Raw genomic sequence first — 26896 nt, forward strand, 5'->3', positions numbered from 1 at the left:
AGATCGCACCAGATGCCAATTCTAGATCTTATCACACCTGTGGTCACTGCAGCAGCAGGTGAATCCACTTTGTCCAAAAGGGATCTATTCCATTCAATTGCAAATGATCTAGATAAGACAGAGGACAAGATACTGCAGCACGGGACATAGCCGAGTTGGTCAGGTTGAGTGGTGATGAGTTTGCTATTTGGATGAATAAAGAAAGTAAAAAGTGTGAAAGATAAAAAACAAAAGGAGGAAGTGTGAAAAGTGAATGGGCCAAATTGAGGTGCATATGAAGACGTATGCTTTCTTCCAATTCATTAAATCGGGCTAATATGAATCAGGTGAATTGAGTTCTGCTTTTGGAAACTGGGTTAAGAAGGGGTGCACCGGTCCTGGAGGTACTGCAATACCAGGTCAATGCGTGGAGTGGACAGAGCAAGCTCTTTTTCCATCTCCCTGTTCTAAAAATCCATTTAATATATGGTCCCCAGATAGGGGACGTATCAGATATTAAACTGATAAGAACAGATACTACACTTGATCTTAGCCAAAAGGCCGAGAAGCGATAACCAGAATTGGTTTGGGCCTCGAGTGGCACCCTGGCCTATGCCGGACACATCTTAGGGAGAGAGAGTGAGGGGAGACAAACCCACACCTACAGAAGACATTTTGTCACCCAAGCCAACCCTTGAAAAGGCTGCTTTGCAGAGCAAAAACAAGAAGAATGGTGCGTTTTGCAGCCGCCGCCCACTGCAATGAATCTGAATAACTCCTCCTTTTGGGCGCAAGCAACTCCCCTCCCCCTTGCAGTCTTTCCAATTCATGATACATAAAGACGGACAGGACAGGTCGCCTGACTTCCCGTCACTGCCACCCTTTGCCATCCTTACCCGTAGAAAGCCCTTTCATCATCCCCAAACCCTAATCTTTTCCCTTTCCTTCCCAGCCCCCAAACCCTGCCCTCTGTACCCTTCTCACCACCCGCATCCCTTCTCCTATCATCCCCCTACCACCCGGGAAAAAAAAAAAAAAAAAAGCTTGCCCCCTCCTTCCACTAGCCCACCTCCCACCCAAAGAGAAACTTCTGCTGCGCAGCTAGCTTTCTAGGCAGCAGCGCTATTGTGATGTCAGCGGGGGGCATTGTGACAAGCCGCCAGTGTTCCGTCTCTTCATGTTGTGCACTGTTCAAACGGAAAATACATCAACAGGCAGACTACAGAAAAGCTTACTAACAAAGGTTAGAGAGGGGCTTTCTCAGAGGGCTTTTTACAGTTTGTCTATTCCCAATTAGCCGTTTAAGTATACTTAATGAAAGTACTAATTCTTTCATAGGCCGCCCATTCTTAGTATTTGACGTTCCTTATATTGCGGTATCAGGCTTCACAGCAGGTTGCAAATCATTCATCACCCATGACTGTCCCCAATTGTGCTCAGAAGCTAAATGTCTCTCATGACCTCTCTTTTAGAATGTCCAAGAGCAAGCAAACTCTTCCTCCAGGAGGGGGAGCCAACAGATCACTGAAGCCATCATCATTGCTCAAAGAAAACACCAAAAACCAATGCATGATAGGAATAAACAGGTAACTTTATTTGGAGTGGAAGCGGAGAGATCGCACCAGATGCCAATTCTAGATCTTATCACACCTGTGGTCACTGCAGCAGCAGGTGAATCCACTTTGTCCAAAAGGGATCTATTCCATTCAATTGCAAATGATCTAGATAAGACAGAGGACAAGATACTGCAGCACGGGACATAGCCGAGTTGGTCAGGTTGAGTGGTGATGAGTTTGCTATTTGGATGAATAAAGAAAGTAAAAAGTGTGAAAGATAAAAAACAAAAGGAGGAAGTGTGAAAAGTGAATGGGCCAAATTGAGGTGCATATGAAGACGTATGCTTTCTTCCAATTCATTAAATCGGGCTAATATGAATCAGGTGAATTGAGTTCTGCTTTTGGAAACTGGGTTAAGAAGGGGTGCACCGGTCCTGGAGGTACTGCAATACCAGGTCAATGCGTGGAGTGGACAGAGCAAGCTCTTTTTCCATCTCCCTGTTCTAAAAATCCATTTAATATATGGTCCCCAGATAGGGGACGTATCAGATATTAAACTGATAAGAACAGATACTACACTTGATCTTAGCCAAAAGGCCGAGAAGCGATAACCAGAATTGGTTTGGGCCTCGAGTAGCACCCTGGCCTATGCCGGACACATCTTAGGGAGAGAGAGTGAGGGGAGACAAACCCACACCTACAGAAGACATTTTGTCACCCAAGCCAACCCTTGAAAAGGCTGCTTTGCAGAGCAAAAACAAGAAGAATGGTGCGTTTTGCAGCCGCCGCCCACTGCAATGAATCTGAATAACTCCTCCTTTTGGGCGCAAGCAACTCCCCTCCCCCTTGCAGTCTTTCCAATTCATGATACATAAAGACGGACAGGACAGGTCGCCTGACTTCCCGTCACTGCCACCCTTTGCCATCCTTACCCGTAGAAAGCCCTTTCATCATCCCCAAACCCTAATCTTTTCCCTTTCCTTCCCAGCCCCCAAACCCTGCCCTCTGTACCCTTCTCACCACCCGCATCCCTTCTCCTATCATCCCCCTACCACCCGGGAAAAAAAAAAAAAAAAAAAAAGCTTGCCCCCTCCTTCCACTAGCCCACCTCCCACCCAAAGAGAAACTTCTGCTGCGCAGCTAGCTTTCTAGGCAGCAGCGCTATTGTGATGTCAGCAGGGGGCATTGTGACAAGCCGCCAGTGTTCCGTCTCTTCATGTTGTGCACTGTTCAAACGGAAAATACATCAACAGGCAGACTACAGAAAAGCTTACTAACAAAGGTTAGAGAGGGGCTTTCTCAGAGGGCTTTTTACAGTTTGTCTATTCCCAATTAGCCGTTTAAGTATACTTAATGAAAGTACTAATTCTTTCATAGGCCGCCCATTCTTAGTATTTGACGTTCCTTATATTGCGGTATCAGGCTTCACAGCAGGTTGCAAATCATTCATCACCCATGACTGTCCCCAATTGTGCTCAGAAGCTAAATGTCTCTCATGACCTCTCTTTTAGAATGTCCAAGAGCAAGCAAACTCTTCCTCCAGGAGGGGGAGCCAACAGATCACTGAAGCCATCATCATTGCTCAAAGAAAACACCAAAAACCAATGCATGATAGGAATAAACAGGTAACTTTATTTGGAGTGGAAGCGGAGAGATCGCACCAGATGCCAATTCTAGATCTTATCACACCTGTGGTCACTGCAGCAGCAGGTGAATCCACTTTGTCCAAAAGGGATCTATTCCATTCAATTGCAAATGATCTAGATAAGACAGAGGACAAGATACTGCAGCACGGGACATAGCCGAGTTGGTCAGGTTGAGTGGTGATGAGTTTGCTATTTGGATGAATAAAGAAAGTAAAAAGTGTGAAAGATAAAAAACAAAAGGAGGAAGTGTGAAAAGTGAATGGGCCAAATTGAGGTGCATATGAAGACGTATGCTTTCTTCCAATTCATTAAATCGGGCTAATATGAATCAGGTGAATTGAGTTCTGCTTTTGGAAACTGGGTTAAGAAGGGGTGCACCGGTCCTGGAGGTACTGCAATACCAGGTCAATGCGTGGAGTGGACAGAGCAAGCTCTTTTTCCATCTCCCTGTTCTAAAAATCCATTTAATATATGGTCCCCAGATAGGGGACGTATCAGATATTAAACTGATAAGAACAGATACTACACTTGATCTTAGCCAAAAGGCCGAGAAGCGATAACCAGAATTGGTTTGGGCCTCGAGTGGCACCCTGGCCTATGCCGGACACATCTTAGGGAGAGAGAGTGAGGGGAGACAAACCCACACCTACAGAAGACATTTTGTCACCCAAGCCAACCCTTGAAAAGGCTGCTTTGCAGAGCAAAAACAAGAAGAATGGTGCGTTTTGCAGCCGCCGCCCACTGCAATGAATCTGAATAACTCCTCCTTTTGGGCGCAAGCAACTCCCCTCCCCCTTGCAGTCTTTCCAATTCATGATACATAAAGACGGACAGGACAGGTCGCCTGACTTCCCGTCACTGCCACCCTTTGCCATCCTTACCCGTAGAAAGCCCTTTCATCATCCCCAAACCCTAATCTTTTCCCTTTCCTTCCCAGCCCCCAAACCCTGCCCTCTGTACCCTTCTCACCACCCGCATCCCTTCTCCTATCATCCCCCTACCACCCGGGAAAAAAAAAAAAAAAAAAAAGCTTGCCCCCTCCTTCCACTAGCCCACCTCCCACCCAAAGAGAAACTTCTGCTGCGCAGCTAGCTTTCTAGGCAGCAGCGCTATTGTGATGTCAGCGGGGGGCATTGTGACAAGCCGCCAGTGTTCCGTCTCTTCATGTTGTGCACTGTTCAAACGGAAAATACATCAACAGGCAGACTACAGAAAAGCTTACTAACAAAGGTTAGAGAGGGGCTTTCTCAGAGGGCTTTTTACAGTTTGTCTATTCCCAATTAGCCGTTTAAGTATACTTAATGAAAGTACTAATTCTTTCATAGGCCGCCCATTCTTAGTATTTGACGTTCCTTATATTGCGGTATCAGGCTTCACAGCAGGTTGCAAATCATTCATCACCCATGACTGTCCCCAATTGTGCTCAGAAGCTAAATGTCTCTCATGACCTCTCTTTTAGAATGTCCAAGAGCAAGCAAACTCTTCCTCCAGGAGGGGGAGCCAACAGATCACTGAAGCCATCATCATTGCTCAAAGAAAACACCAAAAACCAATGCATGATAGGAATAAACAGGTAACTTTATTTGGAGTGGAAGCGGAGAGATCGCACCAGATGCCAATTCTAGATCTTATCACACCTGTGGTCACTGCAGCAGCAGGTGAATCCACTTTGTCCAAAAGGGATCTATTCCATTCAATTGCAAATGATCTAGATAAGACAGAGGACAAGATACTGCAGCACGGGACATAGCCGAGTTGGTCAGGTTGAGTGGTGATGAGTTTGCTATTTGGATGAATAAAGAAAGTAAAAAGTGTGAAAGATAAAAAACAAAAGGAGGAAGTGTGAAAAGTGAATGGGCCAAATTGAGGTGCATATGAAGACGTATGCTTTCTTCCAATTCATTAAATCGGGCTAATATGAATCAGGTGAATTGAGTTCTGCTTTTGGAAACTGGGTTAAGAAGGGGTGCACCGGTCCTGGAGGTACTGCAATACCAGGTCAATGCGTGGAGTGGACAGAGCAAGCTCTTTTTCCATCTCCCTGTTCTAAAAATCCATTTAATATATGGTCCCCAGATAGGGGACGTATCAGATATTAAACTGATAAGAACAGATACTACACTTGATCTTAGCCAAAAGGCCGAGAAGCGATAACCAGAATTGGTTTGGGCCTCGAGTGGCACCCTGGCCTATGCCGGACACATCTTAGGGAGAGAGAGTGAGGGGAGACAAACCCACACCTACAGAAGACATTTTGTCACCCAAGCCAACCCTTGAAAAGGCTGCTTTGCAGAGCAAAAACAAGAAGAATGGTGCGTTTTGCAGCCGCCGCCCACTGCAATGAATCTGAATAACTCCTCCTTTTGGGCGCAAGCAACTCCCCTCCCCCTTGCAGTCTTTCCAATTCATGATACATAAAGACGGACAGGACAGGTCGCCTGACTTCCCGTCACTGCCACCCTTTGCCATCCTTACCCGTAGAAAGCCCTTTCATCATCCCCAAACCCTAATCTTTTCCCTTTCCTTCCCAGCCCCCAAACCCTGCCCTCTGTACCCTTCTCACCACCCGCATCCCTTCTCCTATCATCCCCCTACCACCCGGGAAAAAAAAAAAAAAAAAAAGCTTGCCCCCTCCTTCCACTAGCCCACCTCCCACCCAAAGAGAAACTTCTGCTGCGCAGCTAGCTTTCTAGGCAGCAGCGCTATTGTGATGTCAGCGGGGGGCATTGTGACAAGCCGCCAGTGTTCCGTCTCTTCATGTTGTGCACTGTTCAAACGGAAAATACATCAACAGGCAGACTACAGAAAAGCTTACTAACAAAGGTTAGAGAGGGGCTTTCTCAGAGGGCTTTTTACAGTTTGTCTATTCCCAATTAGCCGTTTAAGTATACTTAATGAAAGTACTAATTCTTTCATAGGCCGCCCATTCTTAGTATTTGACGTTCCTTATATTGCGGTATCAGGCTTCACAGCAGGTTGCAAATCATTCATCACCCATGACTGTCCCCAATTGTGCTCAGAAGCTAAATGTCTCTCATGACCTCTCTTTTAGAATGTCCAAGAGCAAGCAAACTCTTCCTCCAGGAGGGGGAGCCAACAGATCACTGAAGCCATCATCATTGCTCAAAGAAAACACCAAAAACCAATGCATGATAGGAATAAACAGGTAACTTTATTTGGAGTGGAAGCGGAGAGATCGCACCAGATGCCAATTCTAGATCTTATCACACCTGTGGTCACTGCAGCAGCAGGTGAATCCACTTTGTCCAAAAGGGATCTATTCCATTCAATTGCAAATGATCTAGATAAGACAGAGGACAAGATACTGCAGCACGGGACATAGCCGAGTTGGTCAGGTTGAGTGGTGATGAGTTTGCTATTTGGATGAATAAAGAAAGTAAAAAGTGTGAAAGATAAAAAACAAAAGGAGGAAGTGTGAAAAGTGAATGGGCCAAATTGAGGTGCATATGAAGACGTATGCTTTCTTCCAATTCATTAAATCGGGCTAATATGAATCAGGTGAATTGAGTTCTGCTTTTGGAAACTGGGTTAAGAAGGGGTGCACCGGTCCTGGAGGTACTGCAATACCAGGTCAATGCGTGGAGTGGACAGAGCAAGCTCTTTTTCCATCTCCCTGTTCTAAAAATCCATTTAATATATGGTCCCCAGATAGGGGACGTATCAGATATTAAACTGATAAGAACAGATACTACACTTGATCTTAGCCAAAAGGCCGAGAAGCGATAACCAGAATTGGTTTGGGCCTCGAGTGGCACCCTGGCCTATGCCGGACACATCTTAGGGAGAGAGAGTGAGGGGAGACAAACCCACACCTACAGAAGACATTTTGTCACCCAAGCCAACCCTTGAAAAGGCTGCTTTGCAGAGCAAAAACAAGAAGAATGGTGCGTTTTGCAGCCGCCGCCCACTGCAATGAATCTGAATAACTCCTCCTTTTGGGCGCAAGCAACTCCCCTCCCCCTTGCAGTCTTTCCAATTCATGATACATAAAGACGGACAGGACAGGTCGCCTGACTTCCCGTCACTGCCACCCTTTGCCATCCTTACCCGTAGAAAGCCCTTTCATCATCCCCAAACCCTAATCTTTTCCCTTTCCTTCCCAGCCCCCAAACCCTGCCCTCTGTACCCTTCTCACCACCCGCATCCCTTCTCCTATCATCCCCCTACCACCCGGGAAAAAAAAAAAAGCTTGCCCCCTCCTTCCACTAGCCCACCTCCCACCCAAAGAGAAACTTCTGCTGCGCAGCTAGCTTTCTAGGCAGCAGCGCTATTGTGATGTCAGCGGGGGGCATTGTGACAAGCCGCCAGTGTTCCGTCTCTTCATGTTGTGCACTGTTCAAACGGAAAATACATCAACAGGCAGACTACAGAAAAGCTTACTAACAAAGGTTAGAGAGGGGCTTTCTCAGAGGGCTTTTTACAGTTTGTCTATTCCCAATTAGCCGTTTAAGTGTACTTAATGAAAGTACTAATTCTTTCATAGGCCGCCCATTCTTAGTATTTGACGTTCCTTATATTGCGGTATCAGGCTTCACAGCAGGTTGCAAATCATTCATCACCCATGACTGTCCCCAATTGTGCTCAGAAGCTAAATGTCTCTCATGACCTCTCTTTTAGAATGTCCAAGAGCAAGCAAACTCTTCCTCCAGGAGGGGGAGCCAACAGATCACTGAAGCCATCATCATTGCTCAAAGAAAACACCAAAAACCAATGCATGATAGGAATAAACAGGTAACTTTATTTGGAGTGGAAGCGGAGAGATCGCACCAGATGCCAATTCTAGATCTTATCACACCTGTGGTCACTGCAGCAGCAGGTGAATCCACTTTGTCCAAAAGGGATCTATTCCATTCAATTGCAAATGATCTAGATAAGACAGAGGACAAGATACTGCAGCACGGGACATAGCCGAGTTGGTCAGGTTGAGTGGTGATGAGTTTGCTATTTGGATGAATAAAGAAAGTAAAAAGTGTGAAAGATAAAAAACAAAAGGAGGAAGTGTGAAAAGTGAATGGGCCAAATTGAGGTGCATATGAAGACGTATGCTTTCTTCCAATTCATTAAATCGGGCTAATATGAATCAGGTGAATTGAGTTCTGCTTTTGGAAACTGGGTTAAGAAGGGGTGCACCGGTCCTGGAGGTACTGCAATACCAGGTCAATGCGTGGAGTGGACAGAGCAAGCTCTTTTTCCATCTCCCTGTTCTAAAAATCCATTTAATATATGGTCCCCAGATAGGGGACGTATCAGATATTAAACTGATAAGAACAGATTTTTTTGATTTAACAGCATCTTTATTATCATGCACTACTCACAAAAAGGTAACAAACCGTGTACAGTGCCGCAGCCCCGTACACACAGAAATATACAATCCTTCTTACATAGCCATAGAGTACGACGCACTAAACTATACATCACGCTCCTATGCTTATCCATAACACTCAAGCTGAAAGAAAAAGTTAGACAATAAATAACGACGAACCGGCGATTGGGGGATGGGGGTAGGGGAAAATGGGGATAGGGTGGGGAAATCACAGGCCCGAAGCTTTATTGAAAGACGCACATAACGGGAAAAGGAGGGAGGGGGCATGGAAGAGGTCTAAACCTCCTCCTCGGCGCTGTCGTCCGGACTGTCCATGATGGAATAGTCTCTGAGCAGGCTGTGGATCAGCCTGCGGCAATCCTGGATAGACATCCTCTCCCTCTTCAAGATGAGCCGGTTCCTGGCGACCCAAATAGCGTCCTTAAAGCAGTTCATAAGGCGCCAAGCCTCCTGGATGGCTCCAACGGTGTGAGTCCCAGGGAAGAGTCCATAAAGTACGGAATGGTACGATAGGCTCCCTCTGGGGACGGAGTTCCTCAGGTCATCCTCCAGGGCAACCAACAGGCGCTGTGCGAAACGGCAGTCCCAAAAGGCGTGCAGCGATGTTTCCTCCACGAAGGGGCACCTTGGGCAGTACCGGGTTTTGCACAGGTTCCGGGCGTGCATGAATGACCGGACGGGCAGTCCGCCCTGTATCGCCATCCATGACAAGTCCTTGTGCCCGTTGGTCAATCCAGCCGATGACACGTTTGTCCAAACAGTCTCCAGTGTGTCGTGATGAAGTCCTGGAATGTTCTCCATTTCGTCCTTGGCTCTGATGAGTTTGTGGATAGTCTTTGGCTTCCACAAATCAGGCTTGAGTCCCTCCAGTTGGTGTTCCCTCACAAACCGAACCACGTCTCCGTAGAACCATGGCGCCGTCCAGTTGTAGGGGAAGGAGCTGTCCCACTTGTCCCAGCCTAACCGTCTCCAAAGGGGGAGCAGGAAGAAGCGAGACATGGACCCACCCGCGGAACCTCTCTTGACTCGCAGAGTTCGGCGAACGCAGTCACATACGAAGGAGGATCGCAGGAGGGTGGGGATATCGGGTACGCCCTTCCCACCCTTGCGAGGATCCTTGTACATGATGCTCCGCTTTACTCTGTCCATCTTGGATCCCCAGACAAAACGAAACACCGTCCTGGTAATGGCCCTGCACACGGTGGCAAGGGGGGGCCAGGCCTGGGCCGTGTACTGCAGCACGGGCAGTACCTCGTTACGCAGGACCAGTGCTTTGCCCTCACAGGTGAGGCGTCTGAGGCTCCACAGACCGATCCGTTGGGTGATCTTGGTCAAGCGTTCCTCCCAGGACTTGAGGGCTGCTCCTTCCTTCCCGAACCAGACTCCAAGAACCTTGATGAAATCCGGCTGGATGCTGAAAGGGAAGGGGGCGGAAGAGGCCGGCTGCCAGTCCCCGAAGAGCATGGCTTCCGACTTCCCGCAGTTGACTTTGGCTCCCGAAGCCCGTCCGAAGGTCTCACAGGTCTGGACGAGGGTGTCGACTGAGCGCCGGTCCGCGCAGAAGACGGTCACGTCGTCCATGTAGAGCGAGCACTTGACCTCGAAGCGTTCTGGTCCTGGTGCGGTGATCCCTCTGATCTCTCCATTCCGCCGGATAGCCTCTGCAAAGAGTTCTATAACACAAACAAAAAGAAGAGGTGACAGAGGACAGCCTTGTCTGACCCCTGAGAGGACCGGGAAGGGGTCAGTCTTCCAGCCGTTTACCAACACCGAGCTGTGAATATCAAAATACATTAGTTGGACATACAAGCAAAACATGTTACCCAAACCTAACCTGTGCAGAGCTTTGCCCAGGAACTCATGGGAAACACGGTCGAAGGCCTTTTCCTGATCCAACGAGATCAGGGCTGCGTGCACCCGGCGGGCTTTGATGTACTCGACCGTGTCCCGCATGAGAGCCAGGCTGTCTGCGATGCGACGTCCGGGGATGCCGCAGGTCTGATCCGGGTGGATGATCCGTCCGATAACAGTCTTCAATCTCGTTGCCATCGTCTTGGCCAGGATCTTGTAGTCGACGTTCAGAAGGGTGATGGGACGCCAATTCTTCAGGTCGCACCTCTCTCCTTTACGCTTGTACAGGATCGTGACCATTCCTTCCCTCAGAGATGGAGGCATTCTGCCCTCCACCACCATCTCCTCATACAGCCCTAACAGGTCCGGACAGATTAGGTCTCCCAGCGCTACATAGAGCTCTGCTGGGAGGCCGTCACTGCCCGGTGTCCTGCCAGAACTAAAGGATTTGGCGGCCGAGAGCAGCTCGTCCACCATCAGAGGAACATCCATGGCCGCCGCGTCTGCAGGGTCAAGATGGTTAGTGATACCTGACAGGAACTTATCGGCGGCCTCGGGGTCAGTAGCCTTGCGGGCGTAGAGTTCGCTGTAGAAGTCGCTGACGACCTTCATCACGTTCTCTTTCCCGCGTCGCATGCTTCCACTCTCGTCTCGTAGTTCATTCATGGGCGTGTGACCGGCGTGGAGTTTCCTGAAAAAGAACGAGTTACATTTCTCACCCTTCTCCAGGTTCTCCACTTTGGAACGGAAGACAATTCGCTCGGACTCCTCCTCGAAGTGCCTTTTCAGGCTCCTCTTAGTCTCCTCCAGCTCCTCTCTCACGTCCCAGCCACATCGAAGAAGGTCCTGCAGGGAACGCAGCTCACGCTGGAGTCTCCTGAAGTTCCTCCTCTTCAGACCCGCCTGTTGTTGACTCTTTGCCTGAAAGAAGAAACGGAACTCGAGTTTAACGTATTCCCACCAGTCAGAAACAGACTGGAAGCCCGCCTTGTAGGCCCGCCACGTGGAGTAGGCAGCTCTAAGCTCCTCCAGAATCTCACCCTTTTCCAGCAGAGAGCAGTTCAGCTTCCAGGAGCCCGGGCCAATGGGGAAGCCATGGCCCAGCACACCTTGAAAGTGAATGGCTCTGTGGTCAGAGAAGAAGCAGGGGACCATCGAGTGCCCACTCCGCCCAACCGCCCGAGAGGTAAACACAAAGTCAATCCTGGAACGCAGCGAGCCATCGGATCGGCACCATGAATAGTTCACGGATCCGTGTCCGATGGAGCCAACAACGTCCACAAGAGAGGCTTCGGTCACCATCTCAATGAGCAGTTTGGATGTGACGTCCAACTTGGCAGCCGTTCCAGAACTGCGTCCATCCTCCTCAATCGGGCAGTTGAAATCCCCGGCCATCACTACCGTCCTGGCGGTAGCGAGCTGAGGGCGCAGGGCTTGGAGGAGCTCCAGTCGATCGCTCTTCACAGGAGAAGCATACACATTGATGAACCTGACAGGTTCTCCCGCCCAGGTGCCATCCACGAGCAGTAACCTGCCGCAGACGATTTCCTGAACAGAGTCCAATGTGAAGGCGCTTCCCCTGATCAGCACGGCGACCCCCGCGGACCTACAGTCGCCTCCGCCGGACCAGTAGGATGGGCCATGGGTCCACTCCCTGGCCAGATGGTTGAAGGACCTAGAGGAGGGAAGGGAGCATTCCTGCAGGAAAAATACATCACTAGACTGAGTGTTAAGGAACGCAAAAATTGTCTGACGTCGGAACTTGTCTCTGATGCTCCTAACATTAATGGAAAAGATGTTAATGTTAGCAGTCATTGGAGGAAAGAGAAAGTTAGCGCAGGCGGTGTGCCTTAGTTACCACTCCGGTCGGGCGGTTCTTCCTCTTTGGCACCTGCTGGTAAGGGTATCTCCAGCAGACCCTCTTCTTCTAGCTGATCGAGCAGGGATGGTGCCTCAGTGGCTTCCGACTCCTCCATTTCTTCTTCGGCCACAAGGGACTCCACTATCTGCTCCAACACGTCCGGTTCTGGGAGGAGGCCATCCTCCTCTTCCTGGGGTGGATTGGGATCCACAATGAACAGCTTGGAAGGTTCTGCGACAGGACTATCTTCCACCTTCCTTTTCCTTTGGCCTGTACCTGAGGAGACAAGAGCTGGAAAATCCTCCTCGGTGAAAAGTGCAAGAGTGCTGAGGTCCTCTGCTCTCATGGTCTGGGGAGGGAGAGTGGGCTTTGGGGGGGGGGTGAGGAGACCAACTGAGGAGTAGGGAAATGAGGTGGAGGTAGTGGAATCCTCAGTAGGGTTGGCCGGGGGGGGAGGGGTTTGGACAGGGGTGACAGGGGGGGGGACCAGGGAGGGGGCAACAGTTTTCTTACCCTTTTTCCTGGACTCCGTGGCTGCTGGGGCATCGGCTGGAGCCACGGTCGCCGGGTTCTTGGCCGCCTTGTCCTTGGCCTCTGTGGCCTTGGTCGTAGCTGCCTTGGTCGACGAAGCTGTGACTACCCGATACTGGGTCACCGCGGCAACCCTTGCCCAGGATTTCTCCCGCTGTGGGCAGTCCTTGTAAAGGTGGTCCGCCTGTCCACATAGGTTGCAAGTCTTCTTCTTTGGGCAGTCCTTGGAGCTGTGTCCCGTCACCCGGCAAACCCTGCAGGCGTCCTCCTTGCAGGTCTTCATCGAATGCCCTTTCCCGCCACATTTCCTGCAGTTGTGTGGCATGTCCGGGTAGTAGATGAGACCAAAGGAGTTTCCCAGAGAGAATGTCGGGGGCAGGTGCTGGAGACCATCCTCGGATGCTGGTTCCCTGTAGAGTCGAACGGTTGCTGACCACTTACCCGTCCAGAATCCGTTGCCGTTAAGGATGTGGGATGGCTCCCTCACCACTGTGCAGAGACGTCCCAGGAACGTGGAGATGTCTCTTCCTGGGGTGTGCGGGTTCCGCATGGAGACCGTGATCCTCTTCTCATCCCTCTGTATAGGACAGGATCCTAAAAAAGAATGAAAAGGGGAGTCCGGCATCGCTGCGTTCATCGCCTCCCAGTATCTCCTGCAGGCATTCACCGTGGCAAAGGTTACCAGAAAAATGCCAGTCATGAAGGTCTGGACACTCAGGGTTTCCGCCCTGGAGAAGCCCTGATCCAGAATCATCTTCTTGCAGAACACGTCGCTGGACATGTCCGGCAACCTACCATCCACCGCCTTTAGCTTCAGGGCGACCGTCTGCCGCATCCAAGGCTCCAGGGTTGGAGCCTTTTCAGGCGGCGTCCGGGCTCCCTCCGGCTGGCTGGCGTCGGAGGTAGGGGCCTCTTGGGCCGAAGAAGCCTCTGGATGAGCCTTCCTGGAGGTCCCTGGGTCCTGAGCCTTCTTGGCTGCCTTCTCTGGCTTGCTTGCCATGGCTGGTTCCTGCTTGAGTTCCCGGAGCTGGATCTTGGATTCTTCTCCGGGTGTCTTCTCCCGCTGTGTTCCTCCTCGAAGTTCCTCTGGTCTCCCCAAGTCTTCTCCGAGCCTTCGTCTTCTTGCTTCTTTCTGCCAAGCTCTTCTTCCGTCCGATCTCCCTCTTTCGGTCTCGGCTGGGCTTCGGAGCTTGTCTCCCTGATCGTATCTCGTCAAGTGTAGCTAGCTCAGTTTGTTCTGATAAGAACAGATACTACACTTGATCTTAGCCAAAAGGCCGAGAAGCGATAACCAGAATTGGTTTGGGCCTCGAGTGGCACCCTGGCCTATGCCGGACACATCTTAGGGAGAGAGAGTGAGGGGAGACAAACCCACACCTACAGAAGACATTTTGTCACCCAAGCCAACCCTTGAAAAGGCTGCTTTGCAGAGCAAAAACAAGAAGAATGGTGCGTTTTGCAGCCGCCGCCCACTGCAATGAATCTGAATAACTCCTCCTTTTGGGCGCAAGCAACTCCCCTCCCCCTTGCAGTCTTTCCAATTCATGATACATAAAGACGGACAGGACAGGTCGCCTGACTTCCCGTCACTGCCACCCTTTGCCATCCTTACCCGTAGAAAGCCCTTTCATCATCCCCAAACCCTAATCTTTTCCCTTTCCTTCCCAGCCCCCAAACCCTGCCCTCTGTACCCTTCTCACCACCCGCATCCCTTCTCCTATCATCCCCCTACCACCCGGGAAAAAAAAAAAAAAAAAAAAGCTTGCCCCCTCCTTCCACTAGCCCACCTCCCACCCAAAGAGAAACTTCTGCTGCGCAGCTAGCTTTCTAGGCAGCAGCGCTATTGTGATGTCAGCGGGGGGCATTGTGACAAGCCGCCAGTGTTCCGTCTCTTCATGTTGTGCACTGTTCAAACGGAAAATACATCAACAGGCAGACTACAGAAAAGCTTACTAACAAAGGTTAGAGAGGGGCTTTCTCAGAGGGCTTTTTACAGTTTGTCTATTCCCAATTAGCCGTTTAAGTATACTTAATGAAAGTACTAATTCTTTCATAGGCCGCCCATTCTTAGTATTTGACGTTCCTTATATTGTGGTATCAGGCTTCACAGCAGGTTGCAAATCATTCATCACCCATGACTGTCCCCAATTGTGCTCAGAAGCTAAATGTCTCTCATGACCTCTCTTTTAGAATGTCCAAGAGCAAGCAAACTCTTCCTCCAGGAGGGGGAGCCAACAGATCACTGAAGCCATCATCATTGCTCAAAGAAAACACCAAAAACCAATGCATGATAGGAATAAACAGGTAACTTTATTTGGAGTGGAAGCGGAGAGATCGCACCAGATGCCAATTCTAGATCTTATCACACCTGTGGTCACTGCAGCAGCAGGTGAATCCACTTTGTCCAAAAGGGATCTATTCCATTCAATTGCAAATGATCTAGATAAGACAGAGGACAAGATACTGCAGCATGGGACATAGCCGAGTTGGTCAGGTTGAGTGGTGATGAGTTTGCTATTTGGATGAATAAAGAAAGTAAAAAGTGTGAAAGATAAAAAACAAAAGGAGGAAGTGTGAAAAGTGAATGGGCCAAATTGAGGTGCATATGAAGACGTATGCTTTCTTCCAATTCATTAAATCGGGCTAATATGAATCAGGTGAATTGAGTTCTGCTTTTGGAAACTGGGTTAAGAAGGGGTGCACCGGTCCTGGAGGTACTGCAATACCAGGTCAATGCGTGGAGTGGACAGAGCAAGCTCTTTTTCCATCTCCCTGTTCTAAAAATCCATTTAATATATGGTCCCCAGATAGGGGACGTATCAGATATTAAACTGATAAGAACAGATTTTTTTTTTTTAGATTTCATCCGCAAATTTCAGAAAACGGTCATCGGCCACCACACAAAAGCGCAGTGCCGCAGGTGATCGCCTCTCGAGCCCAGGAACCACCAGCCATAAGGGGACGTAAGCACCAAAAGGCGCAACAATCCCCGAGGCCGGCGGTTGTGCAAGCCCGGGCCCCTCCCAGCCAAGACCAAGGCAAACCCAATGAAGGGACTACACTTGATCTTAGCCAAAAGGCCGAGAAGCGATAACCAGAATTGGTTTGGGCCTCGAGTGGCACCCTGGCCTATGCCGGACACATCTTAGGGAGAGAGAGTGAGGGGAGACAAACCCACACCTACAGAAGACATTTTGTCACCCAAGCCAACCCTTGAAAAGGCTGCTTTGCAGAGCAAAAACAAGAAGAATGGTGCGTTTTGCAGCCGCCGCCCACTGCAATGAATCTGAATAACTCCTCCTTTTGGGCGCAAGCAACTCCCCTCCCCCTTGCAGTCTTTCCAATTCATGATACATAAAGACGGACAGGACAGGTCGCCTGACTTCCCGTCACTGCCACCCTTTGCCATCCTTACCCGTAGAAAGCCCTTTCATCATCCCCAAACCCTAATCTTTTCCCTTTCCTTCCCAGCCCCCAAACCCTGCCCTCTGTACCCTTCTCACCACCCGCATCCCTTCTCCTATCATCCCCCTACCACCCGGGAAAAAAAAAAAAAAAAAAAAAGCTTGCCCCCTCCTTCCACTAGCCCACCTCCCACCCAAAGAGAAACTTCTGCTGCGCAGCTAGCTTTCTAGGCAGCAGCGCTATTGTGATGTCAGCGGGGGGCATTGTGACAAGCCGCCAGTGTTCCGTCTCTTCATGTTGTGCACTGTTCAAATGGAAAATACATCAACAGGCAGACTACAGAAAAGCTTACTAACAAAGGTTAGAGAGGGGCTTTCTCAGAGGGCTTTTTACAGTTTGTCTATTCCCAATTAGCCGTTTAAGTATACTTAATGAAAGTACTAATTCTTTCATAGGCCGCCCATTCTTAGTATTTGACGTTCCTTATATTGCGGTATCAGGCTTCACAGCAGGTTGCAAATCATTCATCACCCATGACTGTCCCCAATTGTGCTCAGAAGCTAAATGTCTCTCATGACCTCTCTTTTAGAATGTCCAAGAGCAAGCAAACTCTTCCTCCAGGAGGGGGAGCCAACAGATCACTGAAGCCATCATCATTGCTCAAAGAAAACACCAAAAACCAATGCATGATAGGAATAAACAGGTAACTTTATTTGGAGTGGAAGCGGAGAGATCGCACCAGATGCCAATTCTAGATCTTATCACACCTGTGGTCACTGCAGCAGCAGGTGAATCCACTTTGTCCAAAAGGGATCTATTCCATTCAATTGCAAATGATCTAGATAAGACAGAGGACAAGATACTGCAGCACGGGACATAGCCGAGTTGGTCAGGTTGAGTGGTGATGAGTTTGCTATTTGGATGAATAAAGAAAGTAAAAAGTGTGAAAGATAAAAAACAAAAGGAGGAAGTGTGAAAAGTGAATGGGCCAAATTGAGGTGCATATGAAGACGTATGCTTTCTTCCAATTCATTAAATCGGGCTAATATGAATCAGGTGAATTGAGTTCTGCTTTTGGAAACTGGGTTAAGAAGGGGTGCACCGGTCCTGGAGGTACTGCAATACCAGGTCAATGCGTGGAGTGGACAGAGCAAGCTCTTTTTCCATCTCCCTGTTCTAAAAATCCATTTAATATATGGTCCCCAGATAGGGGACGTATCAGATATTAAACTGATAAGAACAGATACTACACTTGATCTTAGCCAAAAGGCCGAGAAGCGATAACCAGAATTGGTTTGGGCCTCGAGTGGCACCCTGGCCTATGCCGGACACATCTTAGGGAGAGAGAGTGAGGGGAGACAAACCCACACCTACAGAAGACATTTTGTCACCCAAGCCAACCCTTGAAAAGGCTGCTTTGCAGAGCAAAAACAAGAAGAATGGTGCGTTTTGCAGCCGCCGCCCACTGCAATGAATCTGAATAACTCCTCCTTTTGGGCGCAAGCAACTCCCCTCCCCCTTGCAGTCTTTCCAATTCATGATACATAAAGACGGACAGGACAGGTCGCCTGACTTCCCGTCACTGCCACCCTTTGCCATCCTTACCCGTAGAAAGCCCTTTCATCATCCCCAAACCCTAATCTTTTCCCTTTCCTTCCCAGCCCCCAAACCCTGCCGTCTGTACCCTTCTCACCACCCGCATCCCTTCTCCTATCATCCCCCTACCACCCGGGAAAAAAAAAAAAAAAAAAAAAGCTTGCCCCCTCCTTCCACTAGCCCACCTCCCACCCAAAGAGAAACTTCTGCTGCGCAGCTAGCTTTCTAGGCAGCAGCGCTATTGTGATGTCAGCGGGGGGCATTGTGACAAGCCGCCAGTGTTCCGTCTCTTCATGTTGTGCACTGTTCAAACGGAAAATACATCAACAGGCAGACTACAGAAAAGCTTACTAACAAAGGTTAGAGAGGGGCTTTCTCAGAGGGCTTTTTACAGTTTGTCTATTCCCAATTAGCCGTTTAAGTATACTTAATGAAAGTACTAATTCTTTCATAGGCCGCCCATTCTTAGTATTTGACGTTCCTTATATTGCGGTATCAGGCTTCACAGCAGGTTGCAAATCATTCATCACCCATGACTGTCCCCAATTGTGCTCAGAAGCTAAATGTCTCTCATGACCTCTCTTTTAGAATGTCCAAGAGCAAGCAAACTCTTCCTCCAGGAGGGGGAGCCAACAGATCACTGAAGCCATCATCATTGCTCAAAGAAAACACCAAAAACCAATGCATGATAGGAATAAACAGGTAACTTTATTTGGAGTGGAAGCGGAGAGATCGCACCAGATGCCAATTCTAGATCTTATCACACCTGTGGTCACTGCAGCAGCAGGTGAATCCACTTTGTCCAAAAGGGATCTATTCCATTCAATTGCAAATGATCTAGATAAGACAGAGGACAAGATACTGCAGCACGGGACATAGCCGAGTTGGTCAGGTTGAGTGGTGATGAGTTTGCTATTTGGATGAATAAAGAAAGTAAAAAGTGTGAAAGATAAAAAACAAAAGGAGGAAGTGTGAAAAGTGAATGGGCCAAATTGAGGTGCATATGAAGACGTATGCTTTCTTCCAATTCATTAAATCGGGCTAATATGAATCAGGTGAATTGAGTTCTGCTTTTGGAAACTGGGTTAAGAAGGGGTGCACCGGTCCTGGAGGTACTGCAATACCAGGTCAATGCGTGGAGTGGACAGAGCAAGCTCTTTTTCCATCTCCCTGTTCTAAAAATCCATTTAATATATGGTCCCCAGATAGGGGACGTATCAGATATTAAACTGATAAGAACAGATTTTTTTTTTTTAGATTTCATCCGCAAATTTCAGAAAACGGTCATCGGCCACCACACAAAAGCGCAGTGCCGCAGGTGATCGCCTCCCGAGCCCAGGAACCACCAGCCATAAGGGGACGTAAGCACCAAAAGGCGCAACAATCCCCGAGGCCGGCGGTTGTGCAAGCCCGGGCCCCTCCCAGCCAAGACCAAGGCAAACCCAATGAAGGGACTACACTTGATCTTAGCCAAAAGGCCGAGAAGCGATAACCAGAATTGGTTTGGGCCTCGAGTGGCACCCTGGCTTATGCCGGACACATCTTAGGGAGAGAGAGTGAGGGGAGACAAACCCACACCTACAGAAGACATTTTGTCACCCAAGCCAACCCTTGAAAAGGCTGCTTTGCAGAGCAAAAACAAGAAGAATGGTGCGTTTTGCAGCCGCCGCCCACTGCAATGAATCTGAATAACTCCTCCTTTTGGGCGCAAGCAACTCCCCTCCCCCTTGCAGTCTTTCCAATTCATGATACATAAAGACGGACAGGACAGGTCGCCTGACTTCCCGTCACTGCCACCCTTTGCCATCCTTACCCGTAGAAAGCCCTTTCATCATCCCCAAACCCTAATCTTTTCCCTTTCCTTCCCAGCCCCCAAACCCTGCCCTCTGTACCCTTCTCACCACCCGCATCCCTTCTCCTATCATCCCCCTACCACCCGGGAAAAAAAAAAAAAAAAAAAAAGCTTGCCCCCTCCTTCCACTAGCCCACCTCCCACCCAAAGAGAAACTTCTGCTGCGCAGCTAGCTTTCTAGGCAGCAGCGCTATTGTGATGTCAGCGGGGGGCATTGTGACAAGCCGCCAGTGTTCCGTCTCTTCATGTTGTGCACTGTTCAAACGGAAAATACATCAACAGGCAGACTACAGAAAAGCTTACTAACAAAGGTTAGAGAGGGGCTTTCTCAGAGGGCTTTTTACAGTTTGTCTATTCCCAATTAGCCGTTTAAGTATACTTAATGAAAGTACTAATTCTTTCATAGGCCGCCCATTCTTAGTATTTGACGTTCCTTATATTGCGGTATCAGGCTTCACAGCAGGTTGCAAATCATTCATCACCCATGACTGTCCCCAATTGTGCTCAGAAGCTAAATGTCTCTCATGACCTCTCTTTTAGAATGTCCAAGAGCAAGCAAACTCTTCCTCCAGGAGGGGGAGCCAACAGATCACTGAAGCCATCATCATTGCTCAAAGAAAACACCAAAAACCAATGCATGATAGGAATAAACAGGTAACTTTATTTGGAGTGGAAGCGGAGAGATCGCACCAGATGCCAATTCTAGATCTTATCACACCTGTGGTCACTGCAGCAGCAGGTGAATCCACTTTGTCCAAAAGGGATCTATTCCATTCAATTGCAAATGATCTAGATAAGACAGAGGACAAGATACTGCAGCACGGGACATAGCCGAGTTGGTCAGGTTGAGTGGTGATGAGTTTGCTATTTGGATGAATAAAGAAAGTAAAAAGTGTGAAAGATAAAAAACAAAAGGAGGAAGTGTGAAAAGTGAATGGGCCAAATTGAGGTGCATATGAAGACGTATGCTTTCTTCCAATTCATTAAATCGGGCTAATATGAATCAGGTGAATTGAGTTCTGCTTTTGGAAACTGGGTTAAGAAGGGGTGCACCGGTCCTGGAGGTACTGCAATACCAGGTCAATGCGTGGAGTGGACAGAGCAAGCTCTTTTTCCATCTCCCTGTTCTAAAAATCCATTTAATATATGGTCCCCAGATAGGGGACGTATCAGATATTAAACTGATAAGAACAGATTTTTTTTTTTTTTTTTTTTTTTTTTTTTTTTTTTTTTTTTTGAAGGATGAGTTTGAAAATAATAAAGTGACCGCCTCTCGTTGCCCAGGTAACCGTCCGTCACAAGAGGGCTATGACATCCTACGATGCACACTCCCCCAAGGCCAGCAGTTGTGCAATACCCTGGCACCTTTCAGCACCAACCAAGGTAGTACCCTCCCAAACTACACTTGATCTTAGCCAAAAGGCCGAGAAGCGATAACCAGAATTGGTTTGGGCCTCGAGTGGCACCCTGGCCTATGCCGGACACATCTTAGGGAGAGAGAGTGAGGGGAGACAAACCCACACCTACAGAAGACATTTTGTCACCCAAGCCAACCCTTGAAAAGGCTGCTTTGCAGAGCAAAAACAAGAAGAATGGTGCGTTTTGCAGCCGCCGCCCACTGCAATGAATCTGAATAACTCCTCCTTTTGGGCGCAAGCAACTCCCCTCCCCCTTGCAGTCTTTCCAATTCATGATACATAAAGACGGACAGGACAGGTCGCCTGACTTCCCGTCACTGCCACCCTTTGCCATCCTTACCCGTAGAAAGCCCTTTCATCATCCCCAAACCCTAATCTTTTCCCTTTCCTTCCCAGCCCCCAAACCCTGCCCTCTGTACCCTTCTCACCACCCGCATCCCTTCTCCTATCATCCCCCTACCACCCGGGAAAAAAAAAAAAAAAAAAAAGCTTGCCCCCTCCTTCCACTAGCCCACCTCCCACCCAAAGAGAAACTTCTGCTGCGCAGCTAGCTTTCTAGGCAGCAGCGCTATTGTGATGTCAGCGGGGGGCATTGTGACAAGCCGCCAGTGTTCCGTCTCTTCATGTTGTGCACTGTTCAAACGGAAAATACATCAACAGGCAGACTACAGAAAAGCTTACTAACAAAGGTTAGAGAGGGGCTTTCTCAGAGGGCTTTTTACAGTTTGTCTATTCCCAATTAGCCGTTTAAGTATACTTAATGAAAGTACTAATTCTTTCATAGGCCGCCCATTCTTAGTATTTGACGTTCCTTATATTGCGGTATCAGGCTTCACAGCAGGTTGCAAATCATTCATCACCCATGACTGTCCCCAATTGTGCTCAGAAGCTAAATGTCTCTCATGACCTCTCTTTTAGAATGTCCAAGAGCAAGCAAACTCTTCCTCCAGGAGGGGGAGCCAACAGATCACTGAAGCCATCATCATTGCTCAAAGAAAACACCAAAAACCAATGCATGATAGGAATAAACAGGTAACTTTATTTGGAGTGGAAGCGGAGAGATCGCACCAGATGCCAATTCTAGATCTTATCACACCTGTGGTCACTGCAGCAGCAGGTGAATCCACTTTGTCCAAAAGGGATCTATTCCATTCAATTGCAAATGATCTAGATAAGACAGAGGACAAGATACTGCAGCACGGGACATAGCCGAGTTGGTCAGGTTGAGTGGTGATGAGTTTGCTATTTGGATGAATAAAGAAAGTAAAAAGTGTGAAAGATAAAAAACAAAAGGAGGAAGTGTGAAAAGTGAATGGGCCAAATTGAGGTGCATATGAAGACGTATGCTTTCTTCCAATTCATTAAATCGGGCTAATATGAATCAGGTGAATTGAGTTCTGCTTTTGGAAACTGGGTTAAGAAGGGGTGCACCGGTCCTGGAGGTACTGCAATACCAGGTCAATGCGTGGAGTGGACAGAGCAAGCTCTTTTTCCATCTCCCTGTTCTAAAAATCCATTTAATATATGGTCCCCAGATAGGGGACGTATCAGATATTAAACTGATAAGAACAGATACTACACTTGATCTTAGCCAAAAGGCCGAGAAGCGATAACCAGAATTGGTTTGGGCCTCGAGTGGCACCCTGGCCTATGCCGGACACATCTTTGGGAGAGAGAGTGAGGGGAGACAAACCCACACCTACAGAAGACATTTTGTCACCCAAGCCAACCCTTGAAAAGGCTGCTTTGCAGAGCAAAAACAAGAAGAATGGTGCGTTTTGCAGCCGCCGCCCACTGCAATGAATCTGAATAACTCCTCCTTTTGGGCGCAAGCAACTCCCCTCCCCCTTGCAGTCTTTCCAATTCATGATACATAAAGACGGACAGGACAGGTCGCCTGACTTCCCGTCACTGCCACCCTTTGCCATCCTTACCCGTAGAAAGCCCTTTCATCATCCCCAAACCCTAATCTTTTCCCTTTCCTTCCCAGCCCCCAAACCCTGCCCTCTGTACCCTTCTCACCACCCGCATCCCTTCTCCTATCATCCCCCTACCACCCGGGAAAAAAAAAAAAAAAAAAAAGCTTGCCCCCTCCTTCCACTAGCCCACCTCCCACCCAAAGAGAAACTTCTGCTGCGCAGCTAGCTTTCTAGGCAGCAGCGCTATTGTGATGTCAGCGGGGGGCATTGTGACAAGCCGCCAGTGTTCCGTCTCTTCATGTTGTGCACTGTTCAAACGGAAAATACATCAACAGGCAGACTACAGAAAAGCTTACTAACAAAGGTTAGAGAGGGGCTTTCTCAGAGGGCTTTTTACAGTTTGTCTATTCCCAATTAGCCGTTTAAGTATACTTAATGAAAGTACTAATTCTTTCATAGGCCGCCCATTCTTAGTATTTGACGTTCCTTATATTGCGGTATCAGGCTTCACAGCAGGTTGCAAATCATTCATCACCCATGACTGTCCCCAATTGTGCTCAGAAGCTAAATGTCTCTCATGACCTCTCTTTTAGAATGTCCAAGAGCAAGCAAACTCTTCCTCCAGGAGGGGGAGCCAACAGATCACTGAAGCCATCATCATTGCTCAAAGAAAACACCAAAAACCAATGCATGATAGGAATAAACAGGTAACTTTATTTGGAGTGGAAGCGGAGAGATCGCACCAGATGCCAATTCTAGATCTTATCACACCTGTGGTCACTGCAGCAGCAGGTGAATCCACTTTGTCCAAAAGGGATCTATTCCATTCAATTGCAAATGATCTAGATAAGACAGAGGACAAGATACTGCAGCACGGGACATAGCCGAGTTGGTCAGGTTGAGTGGTGATGAGTTTGCTATTTGGATGAATAAAGAAAGTAAAAAGTGTGAAAGATAAAAAACAAAAGGAGGAAGTGTGAAAAGTGAATGGGCCAAATTGAGGTGCATATGAAGACGTATGCTTTCTTCCAATTCATTAAATCGGGCTAATATGAATCAGGTGAATTGAGTTCTGCTTTTGGAAACTGGGTTAAGAAGGGGTGCACCGGTCCTGGAAGTACTGCAATACCAGGTCAATGCGTGGAGTGGACAGAGCAAGCTCTTTTTCCATCTCCCTGTTCTAAAAATCCATTTAATATATGGTCCCCAGATAGGGGACGTATCAGATATTAAACTGATAAGAACAGATACTACACTTGATCTTAGCCAAAAGGCCGAGAAGCGATAACCAGAATTGGTTTGGGCCTCGAGTGGCACCCTGGCCTATGCCGGACACATCTTAGGGAGAGAGAGTGAGGGGAGACAAACCCACACCTACAGAAGACATTTTGTCACCCAAGCCAACCCTTGAAAAGGCTGCTTTGCAGAGCAAAAACAAGAAGAATGGTGCGTTTTGCAGCCGCCGCCCACTGCAATGAATCTGAATAACTCCTCCTTTTGGGCGCAAGCAACTCCCCTCCCCCTTGCAGTCTTTCCAATTCATGATACATAAAGACGGACAGGACAGGTCGCCTGACTTCCCGTCACTGCCACCCTTTGCCATCCTTACCCGTAGAAAGCCCTTTCATCATCCCCAAACCCTAATCTTTTCCCTTTCCTTCCCAGCCCCCAAACCCTGCCCTCTGTACCCTTCTCACCACCCGCATCCCTTCTCCTATCATCCCCCTACCACCCGGGAAAAAAAAAAAAAAAAAAAAGCTTGCCCCCTCCTTCCACTAGCCCACCTCCCACCCAAAGAGAAACTTCTGCTGCGCAGCTAGCTTTCTAGGCAGCAGCGCTATTGTGATGTCAGCGGGGGGCATTGTGACAAGCCGCCAGTGTTCCGTCTCTTCATGTTGTGCACTGTTCAAACGGAAAATACATCAACAGGCAGACTACAGAAAAGCTTACTAACAAAGGTTAGAGAGGGGCTTTCTCAGAGGGCTTTTTACAGTTTGTCTATTCCCAATTAGCCGTTTAAGTATACTTAATGAAAGTACTAATTCTTTCATAGGCCGCCCATTCTTAGTATTTGACGTTCCTTATATTGCGGTATCAGGCTTCACAGCAGGTTGCAAATCATTCATCACCCATGACTGTCCCCAATTGTGCTCAGAAGCTAAATGTCTCTCATGACCTCTCTTTTAGAATGTCCAAGAGCAAGCAAACTCTTCCTCCAGGAGGGGGAGCCAACAGATCACTGAAGCCATCATCATTGCTCAAAGAAAACACCAAAAACCAATGCATGATAGGAATAAACAGGTAACTTTATTTGGAGTGGAAGCGGAGAGATCGCACCAGATGCCAATTCTAGATCTTATCACACCTGTGGTCACTGCAGCAGCAGGTGAATCCACTTTGTCCAAAAGGGATCTATTCCATTCAATTGCAAATGATCTAGATAAGACAGAGGACAAGATACTGCAGCACGGGACATAGCCGAGTTGGTCAGGTTGAGTGGTGATGAGTTTGCTATTTGGATGAATAAAGAAAGTAAAAAGTGTGAAAGATAAAAAACAAAAGGAGGAAGTGTGAAAAGTGAATGGGCCAAATTGAGGTGCATATGAAGACGTATGCTTTCTTCCAATTCATTAAATCGGGCTAATATGAATCAGGTGAATTGAGTTCTGCTTTTGGAAACTGGGTTAAGAAGGGGTGCACCGGTCCTGGAGGTACTGCAATACCAGGTCAATGCGTGGAGTGGACAGAGCAAGCTCTTTTTCCATCTCCCTGTTCTAAAAATCCATTTAATATATGGTCCCCAGATAGGGGACGTATCAGATATTAAACTGATAAGAACAGATACTACACTTGATCTTAGCCAAAAGGCCGAGAAGCGATAACCAGAATTGGTTTGGGCCTCGAGTGGCACCCTGGCCTATGCCGGACACATCTTAGGGAGAGAGAGTGAGGGGAGACAAACCCACACCTACAGAAGACATTTTGTCACCCAAGCCAACCCTTGAAAAGGCTGCTTTGCAGAGCAAAAACAAGAAGAATGGTGCGTTTTGCAGCCGCCGCCCACTGCAATGAATCTGAATAACTCCTCCTTTTGGGCGCAAGCAACTCCCCTCCCCCTTGCAGTCTTTCCAATTCATGATACATAAAGACGGACAGGACAGGTCGCCTGACTTCCCGTCACTGCCACCCTTTGCCATCCTTACCCGTAGAAAGCCCTTTTATCATCCCCAAACCCTAATCTTTTCCCTTTCCTTCCCAGCCCCCAAACCCTGCCCTCTGTACCCTTCTCACCACCCGCATCCCTTCTCCTATCATCCCCCTACCACCCGGGAAAAAAAAAAAAAAAAAAAAGCTTGCCCCCTCCTTCCACTAGCCCACCTCCCACCCAAAGAGAAACTTCTGCTGCGCAGCTAGCTTTCTAGGCAGCAGCGCTATTGTGATGTCAGCGGGGGGCATTGTGACAAGCCGCCAGTGTTCCGTCTCTTCATGTTGTGCACTGTTCAAACGGAAAATACATCAACAGGCAGACTACAGAAAAGCTTACTAACAAAGGTTAGAGAGGGGCTTTCTCAGAGGGCTTTTTACAGTTTGTCTATTCCCAATTAGCCGTTTAAGTATACTTAATGAAAGTACTAATTCTTTCATAGGCCGCCCATTCTTAGTATTTGACGTTCCTTATATTGCGGTATCAGGCTTCACAGCAGGTTGCAAATCATTCATCACCCATGACTGTCCCCAATTGTGCTCAGAAGCTAAATGTCTCTCATGACCTCTCTTTTAGAATGTCCAAGAGCAAGCAAACTCTTCCTCCAGGAGGGGGAGCCAACAGATCACTGAAGCCATCATCATTGCTCAAAGAAAACACCAAAAACCAATGCATGATAGGAATAAACAGGTAACTTTATTTGGAGTGGAAGCGGAGAGATCGCACCAGATGC

The 26896-nt window shown here is 48.2% G+C and overlaps 11 non-coding genes and 3 pseudogenes across 11 annotated transcripts; all 14 read right to left on the bottom strand.

Annotated features, from left to right (window-relative positions):
* Positions 1-361: 361 nt before the first annotated feature.
* Positions 362-552, bottom strand: LOC142293003 (U2 spliceosomal RNA). Its single transcript, XR_012751015.1, has one exon. It is a non-coding gene; the product is annotated as a U2 spliceosomal RNA (small nuclear RNA).
* Positions 553-1953: 1401 nt separating this feature from the next.
* Positions 1954-2144, bottom strand: LOC142293004 (U2 spliceosomal RNA). Its single transcript, XR_012751016.1, has one exon. It is a non-coding gene; the product is annotated as a U2 spliceosomal RNA (small nuclear RNA).
* A 1404-nt stretch (positions 2145-3548) lies between these two features.
* LOC142293005 (U2 spliceosomal RNA) lies at positions 3549-3739 on the bottom strand. The gene has a single exon (XR_012751017.1). It is a non-coding gene; the product is annotated as a U2 spliceosomal RNA (small nuclear RNA).
* Positions 3740-5142: 1403 nt separating this feature from the next.
* On the bottom strand, positions 5143-5333 carry LOC142293006 (U2 spliceosomal RNA). Its single transcript, XR_012751018.1, has one exon. It is a non-coding gene; the product is annotated as a U2 spliceosomal RNA (small nuclear RNA).
* Positions 5334-6735: 1402 nt separating this feature from the next.
* Positions 6736-6926, bottom strand: LOC142293007 (U2 spliceosomal RNA). The gene has a single exon (XR_012751019.1). It is a non-coding gene; the product is annotated as a U2 spliceosomal RNA (small nuclear RNA).
* Positions 6927-8321: 1395 nt separating this feature from the next.
* LOC142293149 (U2 spliceosomal RNA) lies at positions 8322-8527 on the bottom strand (annotated as a pseudogene).
* A 5426-nt stretch (positions 8528-13953) lies between these two features.
* LOC142292687 (U2 spliceosomal RNA) lies at positions 13954-14057 on the bottom strand (annotated as a pseudogene).
* A 1403-nt stretch (positions 14058-15460) lies between these two features.
* On the bottom strand, positions 15461-15644 carry LOC142292538 (U2 spliceosomal RNA). The gene has a single exon (XR_012750685.1). It is a non-coding gene; the product is annotated as a U2 spliceosomal RNA (small nuclear RNA).
* A 1620-nt stretch (positions 15645-17264) lies between these two features.
* Positions 17265-17455, bottom strand: LOC142293008 (U2 spliceosomal RNA). The gene has a single exon (XR_012751020.1). It is a non-coding gene; the product is annotated as a U2 spliceosomal RNA (small nuclear RNA).
* A 1404-nt stretch (positions 17456-18859) lies between these two features.
* LOC142292539 (U2 spliceosomal RNA) lies at positions 18860-19043 on the bottom strand. Its single transcript, XR_012750686.1, has one exon. It is a non-coding gene; the product is annotated as a U2 spliceosomal RNA (small nuclear RNA).
* Positions 19044-20663: 1620 nt separating this feature from the next.
* Positions 20664-20865, bottom strand: LOC142292657 (U2 spliceosomal RNA; annotated as a pseudogene).
* A 1594-nt stretch (positions 20866-22459) lies between these two features.
* On the bottom strand, positions 22460-22650 carry LOC142293009 (U2 spliceosomal RNA). Its single transcript, XR_012751021.1, has one exon. It is a non-coding gene; the product is annotated as a U2 spliceosomal RNA (small nuclear RNA).
* A 1403-nt stretch (positions 22651-24053) lies between these two features.
* LOC142293074 (U2 spliceosomal RNA) lies at positions 24054-24244 on the bottom strand. Its single transcript, XR_012751084.1, has one exon. It is a non-coding gene; the product is annotated as a U2 spliceosomal RNA (small nuclear RNA).
* A 1403-nt stretch (positions 24245-25647) lies between these two features.
* On the bottom strand, positions 25648-25838 carry LOC142293010 (U2 spliceosomal RNA). Its single transcript, XR_012751022.1, has one exon. It is a non-coding gene; the product is annotated as a U2 spliceosomal RNA (small nuclear RNA).
* Between the last annotated feature and the right edge of the window lie 1058 nt (positions 25839-26896).

This window comes from Anomaloglossus baeobatrachus, chromosome 2 (genome assembly GCF_048569485.1).
Source record: "Anomaloglossus baeobatrachus isolate aAnoBae1 chromosome 2, aAnoBae1.hap1, whole genome shotgun sequence".
NCBI lineage: Eukaryota > Metazoa > Chordata > Amphibia > Anura > Aromobatidae > Anomaloglossus > Anomaloglossus baeobatrachus.